This window comes from Lissotriton helveticus, chromosome 1_1 (assembly GCF_964261635.1).
Source record: "Lissotriton helveticus chromosome 1_1, aLisHel1.1, whole genome shotgun sequence".
Classification (NCBI taxonomy): Eukaryota; Metazoa; Chordata; class Amphibia; order Caudata; family Salamandridae; genus Lissotriton; species Lissotriton helveticus.
Window position 1 is genome coordinate 625,664,100 of NC_136057.1, and position 19,708 is coordinate 625,683,807.

The 19,708-nt window shown below is 48.3% G+C and overlaps 1 protein-coding gene across 10 annotated transcripts in view; it reads left to right on the forward strand.

Moving 5' to 3' along the window:
- Positions 1 to 19,708, forward strand: part of LOC144770317 (GLIPR1-like protein 1) — a 1,599,314-nt gene that overhangs the window by 290,259 nt on the left and 1,289,347 nt on the right. The gene's annotated exons all lie outside the window — the stretch shown is intronic.

Here is a 19,708-nt window from a genome sequence, read left to right on the forward strand (position 1 = left end):
CTACGGCTGTTGAGAGAGGTAGATAAAGTGCGTAAAAGAGCATAACCTGATCCGGAGTAAAAATTGTTATTAGAGATTGGGTCATCTCGTAACTGATCCAAATTTGGCAATCAGATCACGGCCCACATCTTACCTAGTTCAGTAGAAAATACAAATCTGGTTGTGGAATGTAAAATCGGATTCCATTCATCCATTTATCCTTCGCTGCAATTTGAACATTTATGTTTCTACATCATTCAGTGACCCATAGGTCTCTGTACAGAGATGAAAGTCAGCAAGAAGAAAGTGACACTAATTGTATTTTATTTTGAAAGAGTTCTAATTTTGTTATTATTATTAGTTTTAGGGCATTTGGTCTCTGCTAAAGGTGTCAGTCCTGGGCCTGGTCTGGTGAAGGCCCTTGTTAAGTGTCCATGTCAAGTTATATAGTAGTTTATAGTTTCGTGGCAGGGTCCCCTGATTTGGGTAGTGTTGTGAGGAATTATGAAGGAGGGGGGAAATAACCACTTCCTAAGAAGACTGACCTGACTCCAGGCTGCTTGGGTTTTGGCGTTGACTTGTTGAGTCTGTTGTCTTGAGTGAGTCAATAGGGAGGCTCAGGGACTTGGCACAAGGAGATGGTGAATCATCTGTGAGCGCCATGTTGGTGGCCATGTCTTAATCCTCGGTCTATGGTTGTGTTGAAACATCTACCATCTGAAAGCAGATTTTATGCTAAGGTGTCTTCAGTAGAGGACATCGCTAAGGGACATCAGTTCAGTGGTGTATTGAATTTCCTTCATTGCCTAGCTGGAACGCTGGAGCACAAATTAAATATTGGGTGTATATTTCTGGAGGTAGCAATGTGTTGTAAAATTGTATTTTACATTATTTTCAAATTCTCTAATAGCTCTTGTAGAAAGTCCTTCCACTCGCCCAACAATTTTAGAGAGCTCTGTCCATATTCCAACCTTGAAACACAATTACCTGTGCTCTGGCCTAGAATACATTTGTATGTGTTGCCAGAGTCAACCACTAGTAAATTGTTAGTGAATACCACAAACTTATGACATTGTGGTCGTCCATCAGCAGTTCCATGTGGATGCACCAAAAAACAAGCATTGGCAGAGCCATACATTTTTTGGCTTTGAGCTTAGTTTGTTTTAATCATGGTTTTTGGAAAACTTTTTTCTTGGAAAACCTGCATGGCATCAGCAGCATCATTCTACAAAAAAAAAGCCTACAAGCAAAAATATTTTGGCTCTCAACAAGCACACATTGCCATACCAGTCACTTGAGGGAAATGCTTTGTGTGTGTATTGTTCCCTTGTACAAGGACAGAATGTTATCACTTACAGTGAAGTTAGCCAATGGCCAAGGTAGGCTGACTTATTCCCTTATGCTGTATGCTGTAGTGAGTGGAAGGAAAATGGGAATGACACAATGACAACTCAATGGATGAAGATGGCTAGCTGAAAGCCCCTACATACAAGTATACTTTACATATAATTGTGACAAAATCCAAAGATTTAAAACTAACACCAAATCAAACAAGCAAGCATTTGCAAAGCCGATCATGGTTAAAACATGGCTTGTTGAACATAGATGAGATGTACTTACAAATTGTTGGATTGCGTATTGCATTTCAGGTTTTCAATTTGGCCAATCTTTTGACTTCTTACCAAGGAAATAGGAGTGTCTTCCTGGTCTAGGACCACACTGCTTTTTATCTTATCTGTCTTGTATCAAGACCCTGCTGGACTATGCGGTGAAAGAAAGCTTGAATAAGCAGCTACCTATGTTATATGACATCTCTTTATTAATGTAATAACTGCACTTTCGCAATTGCTTTATCAACCTTCCTGCTTTCTCTAATTTGCTTGAAAATGCACCATATGTCCACTCTTTTTAAAAAAAATTCTCAGGGGTAGAACTCCCCGGAACCCCCCTTAGGTTGTTCGGACTCGCTCGCTACGCTCGCTTGCTTCGGTGCAGTATGACAATCATTTTACGCCACACCACTTTCAACTGTCACCAGACGCCACTGACAGCAGGGTGTCCCGCTTCTTACGAGTCGAGGGAACCATTGTGTCTCTTCGCGCTTGCATCAGGAAAAAACCTGTTGCACCGATTTTTTTTAATATATACAAGAGTAATTGCTTACCTACTGTAACTATAATGGTAGGAGTGTCTGTGGATGTAGAGATGCTAGAGTTTTTCAGGTGGAAGAAAACAGGTTTTTTCCCCACTTACCGGGGGTTCCCCGATTAGCAAGTCACTTTTCCTCATATCTGGAATTAGGGATAGATTACGTCCAAGACCACATACATGCTGGTCACTGGTTCTCAATTAGGGCAAACAAAGAAGCAGAGTTTGATTAGGCAATCATTCGGGATTGCTTTTCTTGTGACCTTGGAATGAATTTTCTGTGTTAAAGTATATTATGGAAACAATCTCGGCCTTGGGTTGTGTCTATGTGTTTGAAAAACCTAAATCGCTCACAAAAAAAGACAACATTTGGGTTAAGGATTGTTTTATTAACCACAATTATGAAGTCTACTGGAAGAGAATATTGTCTGATCCATACAACTACTGGACTGCACCATATTTAGGCTTTCCTGTTTCCCGTTTCTATTTCTGGTAAATTCTGGTGGGCTTTTTTCAGTGTTTTCAACTGATTTCAATACCTTAAAAAAACAGTGGTTACACATTTTTGCGCCCTCAAAAACAACAGAAACAGTGTTTTCCTGGTGTTTTTGAAACGGTTTGCTTTTATTATTGCTTGTTTCCTGCACTGATAGTGAGTCTTTGGTCATACACACTCTTCCCTTCCCATGTAAACGTTTAGCTGTGAAAAGGCCCTCTCAACATTGGCACTTGAGACAGGCAATGCCAAAACAGCCAGTAGACAATTTGCTAACTCTTGCCACTGACATAGCTTTCCATGCCAATGCTGATGCACCTGAAGATTGCGATTCTCTGGGACTGTAGGAGAGTACGATCTGCTTCTTATAGTTACTCCCACTTTTTGCTGATGTATCACTGTTTTCGACTTAGACTGACTGGGATCCTGCTATTCAGGACCCCAGTCTATATGCTTTCTCCTCTAAATTGATTGCATGTAGTTTAGGTACACTCCAGATTGGATACTGGGGTATATTTATCAGTCCCTAGTATATGGTACACCATGTACCCAGGGCATAGGTACCTCAGAGGCCTCTCAGGGGCTGCAGCATGTATTATGCCACCCCTGAGAGACCATTCAAAATGACACCACACGTCTGCTACTGCAGCCTGTGTAAGGTGGTGCATGCAGTCACGCCTATGGCAGGCCTTATCAATCCTGATGGCAGGGTACTGGGTTGTATGTGACAGGGTGCCCCTTCATGAGCAGAGCCCCTCTGCAAGCCTTCCGAACCTGATTTCCGGGGTTGTCTGTAATGCAGCCAACCATATATACCAGATAGTGCATTATAACCTCGTGGTAAATGCTAACTTTAAAACATATGCTTAGAAACATGTTGTGTTTGGTGTCAAACAACTTGGAATCATACCTCCCCGCAAGTAACTGGCGGGAGAGGTATGATTCCACCCTTCTAGAGGGACTTATGTGAAACACCGGTACACCTGGTACCAGTTTTCTCGACCTGGACATCACAAAATGGATGCTGCCAGCCACAGACACGATTCTGCCCTCCTACTGCTGAGCTGAGCTCGCGGAGGGGAAGACCTGACATTAGGTTACCTATCATAGGGAGGTGTGACCACCTCCCAGACAGGCTTTTGTACATGGGGGCTGGGTGGGTGCACTCTGAGAGTGCCAGAAAGTCTGCACTGGAGGCACATTTGGTGTCCCTGTGCATAGTCCAGCTCAAACTGGTTGCCTGAGCCATTTGCTCCTGCTCTGGTGCGAAACTGGACAAAGGACATCAGTGTAGCCACCCCTCTGCCCTGACCCTCCCATAGGTGGGTCCCCAAGTTTGCCCAAACCCTTCCTTGGGTATAAAGTAGGAACCCTGACTACAGGACTTTAGATTTTACCTGGATTAAACTCTGCAAGCAGAAACCACGTACTTTGACGGTCTACACTTCGCTAGACGACAGAAGAATCTCCCTTAGACTAAAGGAGTTACTCCACTGCAGCAGCAGGCCCCTAAACGCATCTGACCGGTTTGTATCTGCCGAGCTCCTGAGGACTCAGAAGATTTCTGCAACACAGGAGGTGGATTCCCGAGCGTCTCTGAGGTCGTTCTGCTCTCTCAGCAATCCTGAGACCAGTATCCCTCGTGAGGTCTGTGCAACCCGAACCCCTGTGCACCATGTACTTTTGCAGCTGCATATGCTTTTCGGTGATCCCTGAGGCTGTGCATTGGGCTATGTGTAGTTCTGACCCCGAGCAGTACAAGGGCCCTCCACGATCCCTGGGCCGTTGGCCTGTGGGTCCCTGTGAAGATAACTTTGATTTCCCCTGGGCTTCCCTGTTTGCTCCAGACGTACCATGACTCCTCATAGCTTGGAGAGTCCCCTGGACCTTGCTGTTCCTCACCGTAACTTGCTTCCTCTGCCTGGGTCTGTTGCATTTGCCAAGGCTTGTTGGTGTTCCTTCCAGACACTGACCCCACAGCACTTGACATCCTTCGTGGCACAGCTCACCTCTGGACTTTGGTCATTGTTGACATCTCCTGGTCCCCGTGGCTGCAGAGTCAAGCATCCTATCTTCACACCGGAAGCACCCGACATCGGTGGGCATTTGTCTACTGAGCCCCTGGTCACCATGAAGTGACCCAGACTCTATCCCCTCTGCTATCAGGTTCTTCTCACCTCGGATCCAGGCTTGGATTCCACGAACACTTTTCATCTTCCCGGCAGTAGCACTACTTCGCATCACGCCATTGAAAAGAACGAGGGCTTCCGACACCAATTGACCAAAATGCACCTGGCTCCTCTGGGATCGGTAACACGGGTACCTCAGTACTCACAAGAGTGCTGGCCTTAGAACCTTCTACGTTCCAAAGGGTTTGCTTGAAGTCCTCTCTGAAGTGTCTTTAAACAGTAATTTTCCAACCGCGACCTTAGAGTTGTACGGAACATGCGCCTGTGTTCCCACACTGCACCCGTCCTCCTGTGGGCTCCCTTTGTCACTCCTTTGGGTGGTTCCAAGCCACAGCAAACTGTAATGTTCCGTGAGTGGCGGCCCCAGGGGCATGAGGGCACAGGAGGGGGCCACATAGTCCCCCTCCTTTGTTCAGTAAGCCCAAAGGCTGCTTTACAACAAAAACAATTGCTTTATTTAAAAGCAAACACAGACATGGTGGTCTGCTGACCTCAGCAGGCCACCATCCCTGTGATTTTTGTGAATCCTAGGTGGTAGCAAATTATAATCTACCTCATTAATATTGATGAGGTAGGTCGTTTGTGACCCACTACAAATAGGTATATGAAACTGATGGAGTTTCATACATTGAAAATTGCGCATACCTAATCGCGATTCTCAGAAAATTGCTATTTCCTGTTTTGATACATGTGGCCCTTAGATCCTTGCTGTTAGTATCGTTAAGGATCATTCTAGTAGTAGTGCATATTTGAAGGTCACATCCCTGTTTAAATAAAAAGGACCAGGCATCTTTTGACAGAATGTGGCTGCCCAGTCCAGTCCAGTGCCTCAGGCCTCAGTTCTCTCTAGGGTGTGTGGAACTCACATAGTTTGCTGTACTGTAATTATGCACATTTACTGCAAAAGTATGTGTAATTATGTAAAATACATCTCTCACTCAAATTACCCAAGTGATTTGTTAGTGTAAAAATTCGACTTCATTTCTTATTTTTTTAAATTCTGTTTATTATAATCAAAATCATTAAGGCATAGATCTTCCAGATGGTATACAGACACATTGTTTAACTTCATTTCTGGCTGCTGGCATTCGAAATGTTGCAGTCTGCATTAGGATTTGTAGTTTTGCATTTAAAATTATCCTAACGGTCTGCGTGGGAAAATAAATTTACCTGAAATGAAGCTTGCTTTCCAAAATTATCCAAACTATACATCCCCTGCTAAAATTTCTGCCCCTGATTATGTAATATCTAATTTCATTATGCAGATTTACTAAAAGTATGCCAATTACCCGATAGTAATTAAAGATTTTCTCAGGGTTAGTTTTCTCTAGAGCACCTAGATACCCCAATAGTTTGCTGGATTTAACGATGTGCCAGAGGGTGCAGTCCAATTTTTCTGATAGTTGCTGCATGTGGCTGTGAATCAAAGGGCTATTGTGGAGGAATCCTGGCATTGAGTTAGTCCCACATCATGTTCCTCAAATTTATTAGAATCAGAGAGAAGTAAGACCAGTGGCGGCTGGTGACATTTAAAATTGGTGCTGCGTAAAATGATTGTCATACTGCACCGCAACGTGCGAGTGTAGCGAGCACGCCCGAACAACCTAAGGGGAATTCGGGGGGTATCTCCCCCCTAGAAAATTTTGGAAAAAGACTGGACAAATGGTGCATTTTCAAGCAAATTTGAGAAAGCAGGAAGGTGGATAAAGTAATTGTGAAAGTGCAGGTATTACATTAATAAAGAGATGTCATATAACATAGGTAGCTGCTTATTCAAGCTTTCTTTCACCCCATAGTCCAGCAGGGTCTTGATACAAGACAGATAATAGAAAAAGCAGTGTGGTCATCGACTAGGAAGATACTCCTATTTCGTTGGTAAGAAGTCAAAAGATTGGTCAAATTGAAAACCTGAAATGCAATACGCAATCCAACAATTTGCAAGTACATCTCATCTATGTTCCACAAGACATGTTTTACCCATGATTGGCTTTGCAAATGCTTGCTTGTTCGATTTGGAATTAGTTCTTAACCTTTGGATTTTGCCACAATTATATGTAACGTATACTTGTATGTAGGGGCTTTCAGCTAGCCATCTTCATCCATTGACTTGTCATTGTGTCATTCCTATTTTCCTTCCGCTTACTATAGCATACAGCATAAGGCAATAGGTTATCCTACCTCAGCCATTGGCTAACTTCACTGTGAGTGATAACATTCTGTCCTTGTACAAGGGAAACATACACACACACAAAGCATTTCCCTCAAGTGACTGGAATGGCAATGTGTGCTTTCTGAGAGCCAAAATATTTTTGCTTATAGACTTTTTGTTGTAGAATGATGATGCTGATGCCAGGCAGGTTTTCCAAGAATAAAGTTTTGCAAAAACCATGATTAAAACAAACAAAGCTCAGAGCCAAAAAACTTGTGGTCAACACAGGAACTATTAGCTCTGCTAATGCTTGTTTTCTCGTGCATCCACATGGAAACGCTGATGCATGACCACAAAGTCATAAGTTTGTGATATTCATTAACAATTTACTAGTGCTTGACTCTGGCAACACATACAAATGTATTCTAGGCCAGAGCACAGCTAATTGTGTTTTTTAAGGTTGGAATATTAACAGAGCTCTCTAAAATTGTTGGAAGAGTGGAAGGGCTTTCTGCAAGAGCTAATAGAAAATTTGACAATAATGTAAAAACATTGTACAACACATTGCTACCTGCAGAAATATACACCCAATATTTGCTTCGTGCTCCAGCATTCCAGCTGGGCAATGAAGGAAATTCAATACACCACTGAACTGATGTCTGTCAGCGATGTCCTCTACTGAAGACACCTTCACATACAATTCACTTTCAGATGTTAGATGTCTAATGAGCATACGCAACCATAGACCAAGGATTAAGACATGGCCACCAACTTGGCGCTCACTGATAATTGACCATCTCCTTGTGCCAAGTCCTTGAGCCTCCCTATTGACTCACTCAAGACTCCAGACTCAACAAGTCAACCCCAAAACCCAAGCAGCCTGGAGTCAGTTCAGTCTTCTTAGGAAGTGGTTATTTTCCCCCCTCCTTCATAATTCCTCATAACACAACCCAAATCGGGGGGGCCCTGCCAGGAAATTGCAAACTACTATATAACTTGACATGGACTCTAAACAACTGCTTTTACCAGACCAGGCCTAGGACTGACACCTTTAGCAGAGACCAGATGCCCTAAAACTAATATTATAAAAAAAATTAGAACACTTTCAAAATTTAAATAAAAGTAGTGGAACTTTCTTCTTGCTCACTTTGATCGCTGTACAGAGACCTATGGGTCACTGAATGATGTAGAAACTTAAATGTTCAAATTGCAGCGAGGTATAAATAGATGAATGGAATCCGATTTTACATTCCACAACCAGATTTGTATTTCTTACTGAACTAGGGGCCAGATGTAGGTGGCCAATTACCGGTCGGTAACGGCCGAATTCTGCCGTTACCGACCGGTAATTGGATTTTGAGATGTAGGAGCATGCTTTACAGAATCGGTATTTTACCGAATCTGTATTTACAGATTCGGTAAAATTACCGAATCGGTAAATACAGACTCGGTAAAAATACAGAGTCTGTAAAAGCATATGTAGGTAGCACATCTTTGAGTGCCGCAGGCCTTTAAGATTCGGTATTTTAACACCCAATCCAATTGGGTGTTAAAATACCGATTTCAGGTGTGCATGCACATGTGTGCATGCACACCTAGCCATGTGACAGACAGACATGCCCTTAGGGCATGTCTGTGTGCCACATGGCACACATGCCTATTTTTGGGGTGCCAGAGGGTGTCAAAGTGACACCCCCTGCACCCTTGCTAAAATCGGTATTTACCGATTCTGTAATTACAGAATCGGTATTGCCCATTGATTCCTATGGGCTTCACAGCCCATAGGAATCAATAGGAAATACCGATTCGGTATTTCCAGATTCGGTAAATACCGAATCTTAAAGATTCGGTATTTACACATCTGGAAATACCTACATCTCCCCCCTTCATATTTACCACTTCTTAAATACCGAATCGGTAAAATTCGGTATTTAAGAAGTGGTAAATAAGAATTACCTACATCGGGCCCTAGGTGAGATGTGGGTCGTGATCTGGTTGCCAAATTTGGATCAGTTTCCAGATGACCCAGTTTCTAATAACAATTTCTACTTCGGATCAGGTTATGTTTTTTTACGCACTTTATCTACCTCTCTCAACAGCCTTAGCATAGTTAAGAGATTATGGACTAGGTTAAGTAATCAGCATTTTTGCATGGACATTTTCATTGCTGACCAGTGCAAAAACGTAACGATATACCAATTTATGTGAGAGTCCATGTAAAACTTTCCAGCGTGATGCTCTTGACGGAATCTGGGCCCTGGTGTTTACATCATGAACTTATTATTCTAGAAACATTGAAGACCATGCATGTGCAGAAACCTATGCAGGTTGACTATGCCTCATTTGGCAGGTGTCTGTAAGTCACTGGCGTTCCACACTGTCGTAATATAATAATTCAATTAGTCGTGTACATCTTGATGTGGTGGGAAGATACCCCTTAAATCATCGTTTCAATGCATCGTTTAAAATTTCTGGGAGCAACATTTTGAAAAGCAGTCACTGTGGCCTGATTCTTTGAAAGCAAGGTCGACATTTGCACCCCAGCTTTACTCCGCCTCATGATGCACATTTACAACATACAAAGCTCTGCATGAGTTCTATGGAAAGCTATAATGGGCAGATGTTTCCAGGACAACTTCTTTTGAGAATTCCTGTTTACATTTGAGAATATATACAAACGTTTATTTTTGTAAAAATAAAATAAAAATGATACGTTTTTCGCCCACAACCTCACAATTTTTGGGAGGTGTGTGTTTCCTCTTTTTATGCTGGAAATTGATTATCTCCAACTCTTGAAGGTAATAAATCCTCAAAGATTTTCTCAGAGGGGAAACAGTCTGAAATGGGCCTGTATGTAAGTGATATCTGTCTAACGGCAAACTAGGCAAAAAGAAATGGCGGACCGTTGTTCAGAGTCAAAAGCACGGCGAGAATACCCACAATTGTTAACTCTGTGGGCAAACGTCCTGGACATTTCCGGCCTGTAACCTAACCTACCCCTAAACCCCACCGGAGTAAATGACGTCATGTGGAAACCACGGACTGAGTAAATCCTTTTACACTTCAAATTCAACTTTGTGGATAAAAAAAAACTATTTTCGCTGTACTTTCCATTTAAACATAGAGAAAAGGTGTGAACCGGACCCTACACTAGGTGAAGACTAGAAGGTTATAATAGTGACCTATTTGTAGAGGAGGAGTCTATTCACAAGTGAGTATCACGATCATTACCCACCCCCTGCCAAGCCTACCAGTTTCAGGCAATCCCCAGTGTCTAGCCCAAGATGCCACTGAAACGATTTAATGCTGCACCAGCGCAGTGCATAATTATTTACAAACTATGTAGAAATAATTATGATTTGCATATCGATTAAATTATAGTTTCTGCCCATGTTGACGCGCAGTCTCTTCCAAAGGATAGAGAGAGCGCAGATATTGCCTGTTCGCTACATTGTTGACCTGTGAGGCATGATGCACGGTATGTTCGGCCCTTCCACCAGTTCTCCAAAATTGTGCGATGCTCTGTAAATGGCTTTTATACCTATTTCTGTATTGTCATCTCAACCAAGGTTGGGAGTTCGTAAAAAGGCCGAACATCAGTATTAAGAGCAAGAGCCAGGTTGTGTTCACATAAATTGAATGCCCGGGTAACTTCCAGTTGGTTCCATGAAGCAAGTACAAGAACCAAGGAAGGAATGTCTGGAATGTGTGACTCATCACCCCCGCCGCACAGGAAACTCTATTATCACTTTAAGAACATATAAGAGTTTATTACTGCAGAGCTGCTGTGCAAGCCTATTTGTGAGCTGGAAGTTTCCAAGTAGTATTGAAGGAGAGGCATTTGCAGCAATGTTAGTTGAGTTTATGTTTTGCATGCCAAGCACAAACATGTCAACAATGTAATGTTGAACTTGAAAAGGTTTTATAAAGCGCTCTAACACCATGCGGTTTCTTGGCGCTACACGATGACAAAACTGAGGGGAGACCGGAAGGTTACTACGGTGAATATGCCTGGGAAAAAGGTACGTTTTTAGGGCTTTACGGAAGTCCATATAGGTGGGGGCGGACCTAATGGTAAAGGGGAGGGTATTCCAGAGGTGGGGGGCAAGGGTAGAAAACCTCATGCCACCAAATTTTTTCTTCCGAAAATGAGGGAGTAGAATCTGCGTGGAGGAACGGAGGCTTCTGCTAGGATCATAAGCACAGATCATCGAGTTGATGAAAGCTGGAGCAGTGCCAGCTAAGGCCATAAAGATCAGGCAGCCTATCTTGAATAAAGATCGCTGCAAGATGGGTAGCCAATGAAGAGTTTTTAGCAAAGGGGTGACTCGATGAGACTTAGGAAGCCTATAAATGAGACGTTCTGCTTGATTTTGAATTAATTGTAAGCGCCGAAGTTCATAAGCCGGAACGCCTACATATAGGGCATTGCCATAATCAAGGCGGGATAAAATCATAGCCAGAAGAATGAGTTTGAGGGCATCAGTAGAAAAAAAGCGGGAGATTTTGCGAATGATTCTAAGAGACAAAAAACAAGATGAAACAACTGTGCTAATCTGGGAACGCATGGTGAGATCTTGACTGATTTTAATGCCCAAAGGTTTAACAGAGACAGAAGGTAGGGGAGGGGGACCGAGGGCTGGGGGCCAGAAGGCAGAGGTCCAGGGGCTAGAGGGGCCACCGGTAATGACCAACTCTGTCTTATCAGGATTAAGTTTTAAATGATTGTGGTTCATCCAATCATAGATGAACATCAGAGTAGATTGGAACTTGAAGATAGAATCGGGGGAAGAAGAAAGGTTAAAGATAAGCTGAAGGTCATCGGCATAGTTAAATACCGTGACCTCCATTTTTAGCAGGGCCGCTATAAGAGGATAGATATAAAGATTAAAGAGAAGGGGAGAGAGGGAAGAACCCTGGGGGACCCCGCAGGAGACAGAACAAGAGGGGGCAGAAAAACCCTCCAGCCAAACGGCCTGGGTACGGTCTTGTAAGAAGGAGGCGAGCCAGGCCAAAGCTGACCCCCGAATGCCTGCGCCCCCGACACGATCGAGAAGGATGGAATGATCGACCGTGTCGAAGGCGGCGGACAAATCGAGTAGGACCAGGGCCTGAGGAGAGTTGATATCCGCGCTTCTCCTAAGCTCGTCCAAGACGGAGAGGACCACAGATTCCGTCGCGTGAGCTGGGCGAAAACCGGCCTGATGGGAGGCAAGAAGATGGTTCTCCTCAATAAAAGCAGAGAGATAGGTGGTGACGTGGCTCTCCAGGATCTTTCCCAGGAGCGGGAGCAAAGAAATAGGTTGAAAATTAGAAAGAGAGGTAGGATCAGCACCAGGTTTTTTTAGAATAGGAATAACTATAGCAGATTTAAGTGAGTCTGGGACAATTCCCCGGGTGATGGAAGTATTAAGGAGGGTTAACGGGGGTTCGGGGCAGCTGGAAAAAACATCCCTCAGAATGTAAGCAGGGCAGCAGTCGGAGGGGGACCCCGATTTCACTTTCTTAAGTAAAGTGAGGAAGACCTCCTTAGAGATCAGAGGGAATTGATCAAGGGAAAAGGACGTAGGAGGCAATAGGGGAAAGGGAAAGGAAGGGGAAGGCAGCGGAATGTTACGTTTGATAGTAGCAATCTTCTCAATGAAGTAGGCATTGAGGGAGTTGCAGGGAGATTGAGAGGGTGTAGGTTTGGGAACGACTCTGTCAGCAGCTGCTAGATCGTGAACAATGGTAAAGATCTCCTTGGGTTTATTTGCCGCAAGGAGAATCTTCGAGGAAAAGTATTCCGTTTTGGCTAGGAGGATGGCTTTTTTGTAATCCCGGAGGAGAGCCAAGTATTGTATCTTAAGGATGGAGTAATACCCGCGCCTCCAGTGGCGTTCGGCCTGCCTGAGTGCAAATTTGAGAGCTTTAAGATCATTAGTAAACCATCTGTTAGCCTCGTGAGAATGACACGATCAGACCAACCTGAGAGGAGCAACTAAGTCGCAGGAGGCGGAGAGCCAGCTGTTAATGGCGGCCACCTGAGAGTCAGGAGAGGCATCGACCAGGCAGAGGAGCGAAGCGGCTAGGGAAGAGCAAAGAGCAGCGGGGTCCACACGGTTCCATTTCCGAGCCCAACCATTTTTAAGGGGCGGGGGTTTTGTTGACGGCCTCCAGATTGAGGGAAAATGAAAGAATGGGCAGATTGGCTGACCAGATCTGGTCGAGAGTGTGGCCATGTGTGTGGGTGGGGAGGTGAATCTGAGAAGTGAGGTTTAAGCAGTGAAGAGATTCTGTGAAATCTTTAGATGTGTGGTCCTCCCGGGGGTCACTAGGCCAGAAGTTAAAGTCACCCAGTATCAGAACAGAGGAGTTGTTGACCACCAAGGTGGCCAGCAATTCCTGTATAGCTGGGACAAAGTGAGGCATGGCATGGGGCGGTCGATAAAAGAGCGCACAGGTGAGGGGAACCACTAGGTTGACAGAACGAACAACTAAGAAGTAAACTGCGGATATAGAGGGGTAGGAAAGAAGCTGAAACTGGAGGTTGGAGCGGACTATCATGGCCACTCCACCTCCGGCCTTCCCATCAGGGCGATCAGCTCGAAGAGCGTAATAAGAATCAGGAAGGGCCGCTAGGACATCTGGCAAGGAGTCAGGAGAGAACCAAGTTTCGGTAAGAAACAAGAGATCAGGTTTAGCAGAGTCCAGGAGGTTAAAAAGCTCCAGTTGGTGTTTAACCGCTGAGCAGGTGTTGAGAAGGTAGGCCGTAGCCATAGAGGGAGGGCCAGAAAGGGGCAAGAAGGGAAACTCTGAATGAGCAATTGACGAAGGGGCTGTCGGTAGTCCAGGGATGGGGGGGCAGCGCTGAGGTGAGAGTTGGCTGAGATATGCCAAGATTTCCAATACGGGCCAGGATGGAAGAACTGAGAGCCAATCACCTTGGCAGGCGTGGAGTTGTGAGGAACAGTAGTATAAAAAACGTGCATGGTGATGGGCCCCGGGTCCCGACCGGGCGCAGACGGGCTTGCCTTCGGCCCGCCGACGGCGCGTCCGCTGCGCGGCCGGGAGGTAGTGATCATAATATGCTGCCAGAAGGTTGGAGTGGCCGTGCAACTGCACCGGCAACCCGGGGCTTCCCCCAAGATGGTGGCTATTCTCACCGTTCCCCGCTACAGCGCCTAATCGGCTGTGCGGGTAGAGCGGAATGCAGTGAGAAAGGGAGGGAAGTGAAAAGGGTAAGTGCACAAACGGTAATTTTAAAAAGACAAACAGATTAAAAGTATGCAAACAAATAGTGCTCCCGTCTTTCCGCCTCAGGAGTTGTAGAGTGTTGTCATGGCTGCGCGCGAAGCCGAGAAGCGCGACTTAAGTACTGGCAGAAGGTGGGAGTGGCCGTGCGACTGCACCGGCAACACTGGGCTTCCCACAAGATGGCGGCTATTCTCACCGCTCCCGGCTACAGCGCCTAATCGGCTGTGCGGGTAGAGCGGAATGCAGTGAGAAAGGGAGGGAAGTGAAAAGGGTAATTTTAAAAAGACAAACAGATTAAAAGTATGCAAACAAATAGTGCTCCCGGCTTTCCACCTCAGGAGTTGTAGAGTGTTGTCAAGGCTGTGTCCATTCTAGCATAATTTATCTGCTATGTGCAAGCTCTTGGATATGAAGCGCTATATTCCTGCACGAGCACTGAGCACCGGTGGGCTTGTTTTAAATGCCATTTTTATAAAACTCCCAAATGAAATACCATGATAAAAACCCTACTAGAAGGTATTGCTGTCTCTGCGGTTTATTACCCGCATAAAGGTACGCATCTAATTTATATGCTCCTTGTTAGTGCCTTGAAATACAACTTTTTTCCCCTTAAATGACATACAGCAAACATGGCTGGCTGCCCCAGACTGCCGAGCTGCACTCTAAGTTCATTGCATTCAATAGCCTCGCAGCAAAAACCGCATTTGGAATACTTATTTCCTAAGAGGTACTTAACTATACAATATGACCTATTTGTAGAGGAGGAGTCTATTCACAAGTGAGTATCACGATCATTACCCACCCCCTGCCAAGCCTACCAGTTTCAGGCAATCCCCAGTGTCTAGCCCAAGTTGCCACTGAAACGATGTAATGCTGCACCAGCGCAGTGCATAATTATTTACAAATTATGTAGAAATAATTATGATTTGCATATTGATTAAATTATAGTTTCTGCCCATGTTGACGCGCAGTCTTTTTTGTTTGTTTTTTTCTCAGTTTGTCAGGCTCTTTGAAATGCCGCCCTGCATCCCCGCAGTAACTGTGTCGGGAAGGCAAATATAATCCCACAGCAAATGCACTGTGATAACACTGTGATAATGCCAGTCGCGGCGCGCGGGGTTGGGGACTGGGGGTGAAGGGGGAGTTTTAAAATAAATAAAAAATCCTACCTGAGCTGGTCCGCGCCGCCTCGATTCCATTGGCGTCTACAGGAACTGAACAGCTGCATCACTGCTGGCAAGTGGCAACCCCTCTCAGCCAATCCTGGAAGCGCCAGGATTGACTTAGAGCAGGGTGACTCACCGCCTGCCTGCCTATTAGGAGACCAAGGTTGGAGCCTTTGCTTAACCCTTACTCTTCTAATGGGCATGCGCCAGCCTGTGCAGACACTAGTGCGCATGACTGGGCACAGTGGAAAAATTTGCCGACCTTCCCCACTCATGTGCACTTGTGGTGCTGCCTGCTGACCCTGGTCTGACAATCATGTCAGTCAACATGATGTTGGACCGCCCACCCCCTTCAGACTCTGAAGGGGGTGGGCGGTCCGAAGTCATGCTGACTGACATAATTGTCAGTTCTCCCTCGTTGTCTCTGAACTCAAGTAAACCGAGAGATCTGAAAGAGAAACGTTAGTGATAGATTCCTTACCTTAGAATATCCCCAGGCGTCAGACTGGATCCGGAAATTTTTGCGTAGCAATACCCCTGCGCGTCGGTAGGCGTCGTCCGCGGCTCCGCGTCCGTCGTCGACGTCGTTAGCGCCGGAATGACGTCGTCGGAGTACTTAGACGCCGCCCATGCGCGCTGAGACGCCGCCCATGCGCGCTGACGTCAGTTCTTCTTTTTTCCGCGCCAGCTAGCGCAGATCCAGAGAAGCTCTACCCCTAGTCATTTTTTGACTAAACTTTTTGATCTTTTTGATCATTTCTCTACTCGAGTCTTCGACTCCAACGGTGCCGGTAGGGATGCCCGGGTTCAAGCCCTGTTCGAAGTGCGACCGACTGATGTCGGTCACAGACCCGCATCGCCGGTGCCTGAAGTGCTTAGGCCTCGACCACGACAACCGCACCTGCTCCGACTGCCGGGCCCTGACGTCGAAGGCTAGGCGGGAGCAGTCTCGCAAGCGGCTCGAGCTCCGGCAGTCGGCCCCGCGCCATTCCAGGTCCCGGTCCCACGGGAGGTCGAGGGACCGGTCGCGGGGTCGGAGTCCCCGCAGCTCCGGGAGTGGACATCGGTCGTCAGGATCCAAGTCCTCAGGTAAGAGGCATGAGAGGTCGGAGCGGCATCATCGCTCCTCCGACCCACCCCGACGCTCGGACGATGCGGCCGGGGATTCGGGCGACACCGCCCACGCGGCTCCAAGAGAGTCGCAAGCGTCGCCGCCTGCCCCACACCTTCGGGTCCCTGGGCACGGCGTGACGCCGGAGGAGGTCGAGCGGTACCTCATGGCCATGAGGTCCCTCCCTCCTCAGCCGGGTCCCGCGGCGCCTTCGGGCCCAGCGGTCCCGACTGGAGGCCCTAGCGGGTCGGGCGCTTCGGCCCCGACGCCGCCGGGTGCTTCGGCCCCGGCGCCGCCGGCGACTTCGGTCCCGGCGCCGCAGGACCTCACCGGACCCGCTTCCGGATCCGGGTCGTCGCCGGTCGACCTCACGACCTCACCGGCGCCGGCCCCAAGGGTGTCGCCCCCGGCGCCCATTGTAGACGCCGTCCCCAATCTTCCCTTCGGTCCGACTCTGGCGCCGGAACGGTGCCGTTGGGCGCCGCTTCAGACGGCCTTTGGAGATTTTTATTTCCATGAGGAGGCCCAGTCTGTTGTCCCTGGGTTACAGGAGACTGGTAACGGAGGTGATTGGGAGGGGTCTGAGGACCCTCTGGCACAGGAGTGCCAGTCTCAAGAGGACTGGACATATGAGCTTGGGGAGGCCAGTGGTATTGACACCTCGCCAGACACTGGATTTGTCTCCCCTCCCACCGTGGCTACGGAGGAGGGGGCTGCTTATAGCGTAGTGTTGACGAGGGCAGCCAAGGTCTTGGGCCTTGAGCTCCCCGTTGCGGCCGTGAGGACTAACCTCCTCACTGAGGTTCTTAAACCGCAGGCAAGCTCCAGTGAGCCTCTGCTGCCGTTTAATGAAGCCTTTTGTGACGTTCTTGTGGGCACTTGGTCCAAGCCCGCCACAGGTCCGCCTGTGGATAGGAACGTGGCCAGACGCTACCGCCCGGCTCCGGGCGACCCTTGCTTTTTGTCCACCCATCCTACCCCCGAGAGCCTGGTTATCCATGCCTCCACTTTCCAGACCGCATTCCCGACGGCCCCGCCGGATCGGGAATCCAAGAGATATGAACAGTTCGGAAAGAAGGTGTTCTCGTCCCTGAGTTTGGGACTGCGGTCTGTCAATACCGCGTGTCTCTTGGGCCGCTACACCCACACCCTGTGGGACACGGTTGCGGACGTGCTGCCCCAATGCCCGGAGGAGGTCCGGGCTAAACTCTCCCAAGCCCTTGTGGAGGGTCGAGATGCGGCACGGTACTCTATCCGGTGTGGGCTGGATACCACGGATTCACTGGGCAGAGCGATGGCAACGACGGTGGCAGTTTTACGCCACGCCTGGTTGAGGTCCGCCAACTTTTCGGCCGATGTCCAGGCCACTCTTCTGGACATGCCTTTCGATGGCCGTCGCCTTTTTGGCGACAAGGCAGACCATGCGCTGGAGCGCTTTAAGGACTCCAGGGCTACGGCCAAGTCCTTAGGCCTTTCGGCCACCCGCCAGCAATCGGGTGCCTTTCGCTCCTTTCGTGGCCACGGAAGGGGCGTCCCCACACGTGCTGCCAGCCACGCACCGCAGAATACCCATCAGCGCAGTGGCGGCCGTGGAAACCGCCGTGGCAGCGGTCGGGGTTAGCGGCGAGGCCAGTCCACACCTCCCTCCGCAGCCCCTGCCTCAAAACCTTCCTAGTCCGAGTTTCCAGGCCCATGTGACGCCTGTGGGAGGCAGGGTTCGCCATCACCACTCCCACTGGCGCACTGTCACGTCGGACAGGTGGGTGCTGCAAATCGTCCGAAGGGGCTACTCCCTCCCGTTCGAGGCGTCCCCTCCAGCCATGCCACCGCAATTCCACCGCGTGTCGGGGGATCACTTGCAACTTCTGCAAGAGGAAGTCACGGCCCTCTTGGCCAAGGGTGCCATCGAGCGCGTTCCTGGGCCAGAAGTAGAGTGTGGATGTTACTCCCACTACTTTCTGGTGCCCAAGAAGGGCATGGGGGGCCTGCGCCCTATCTTGGATCTACGGAACGTCAACGGCTTCCTCCGACAAGAGAAGTTCAAGATGCTGACTTTGGCTCAGGTCTTAGCTGCCCTGGACCCCAGAGACTGGATGGTAGCATTGGACTTGCAGGACGCTTATTTTCACATCCCCGTCCTGCCGGGCCACCGGCGTTACCTGCGGTTCACGGTAGGCCACGAGCATTTTCAGTTTACCGTGCTCCCCTTCGGCCTTACCAGCTCCCCACGGGTGTTCACGAAGGTGATGCCGGTGGTCGCAGCTCATCTGCGCAGGTTAGGGGTGTCAGTCTTCCCCTACCTCGACGACTGGTTGTTGAAGGCGCGCTCTCCCCAGACAGTCGTCAGCCACCTCCAGACTACGGCCGACCTCCTGCACTTGCTGGGGTTCTCCATCAATGTGCCGAAGTCGCACCTGTGTCCCTCTCAGAAGCTCCTCTTTATTGGAGCGGTTCTGGACTCGGCGCAGTTTTGGGTTTACCCTCCAGAACAGCGGGTTCGGGATATTCAGGCTCTGATTCCAATCTTCCAGCCTTTATCCCGAGTCTCGGTCAGGTTGACGCTGCGGCTTCTGGGACTGATGGCCTCCTGCATCCTTCTGGTGCGTCACGCCCGGTGGCGGATGCGGGCTCTGCAGTGGGACCTGAAGTTTCAGTGGGCCCAGCATCAGGGCAACTTGTCCGACCATGTCTTGATCTCGGAGGGCACTGCAAGACAGTTGCAGTGGTGGCTCACGGACCGCGATTGGGTCAGTGGCAGATCCCTCTCCCTACCCCACCCGGAGCACGTAGTTGTGACGGACACGTCCCTCCAGGGCTGGGGTGGCCACATGGGAGAGGCGGAGATCAGAGGACTCTGGCCTCCATCGGAGGCCCGGCTCCACATCAACCTGTTGGAGTTACGGGCGATTCGTCTAGCACTGAAGGCATTCCTTCCCTCTGTCCGGGGGAGTGTAGTGCAGGTGTTCACGGACAACACCACCGCCATGTGGTACTGCTACAAACAGGGCGGGGTGGGGTCGTGGACCCTATGCCAGGAGGCTCTGTGCCTCTGGCAGTGGCTGGAACATCAGGGCGTGACCCTGGTGGTTCAACACCTGGCAGGTTCTCTGAATGCCAGGGCGGACAAACTCAGCCGTCGGTGCATGATGGATCACGAATGGCGTCTGAGCTCGGACGTGGCGCAAGGCCTCTTTCAGCAGTGGGGAGAGCCTTGGTTACATCTATTCGCCACCG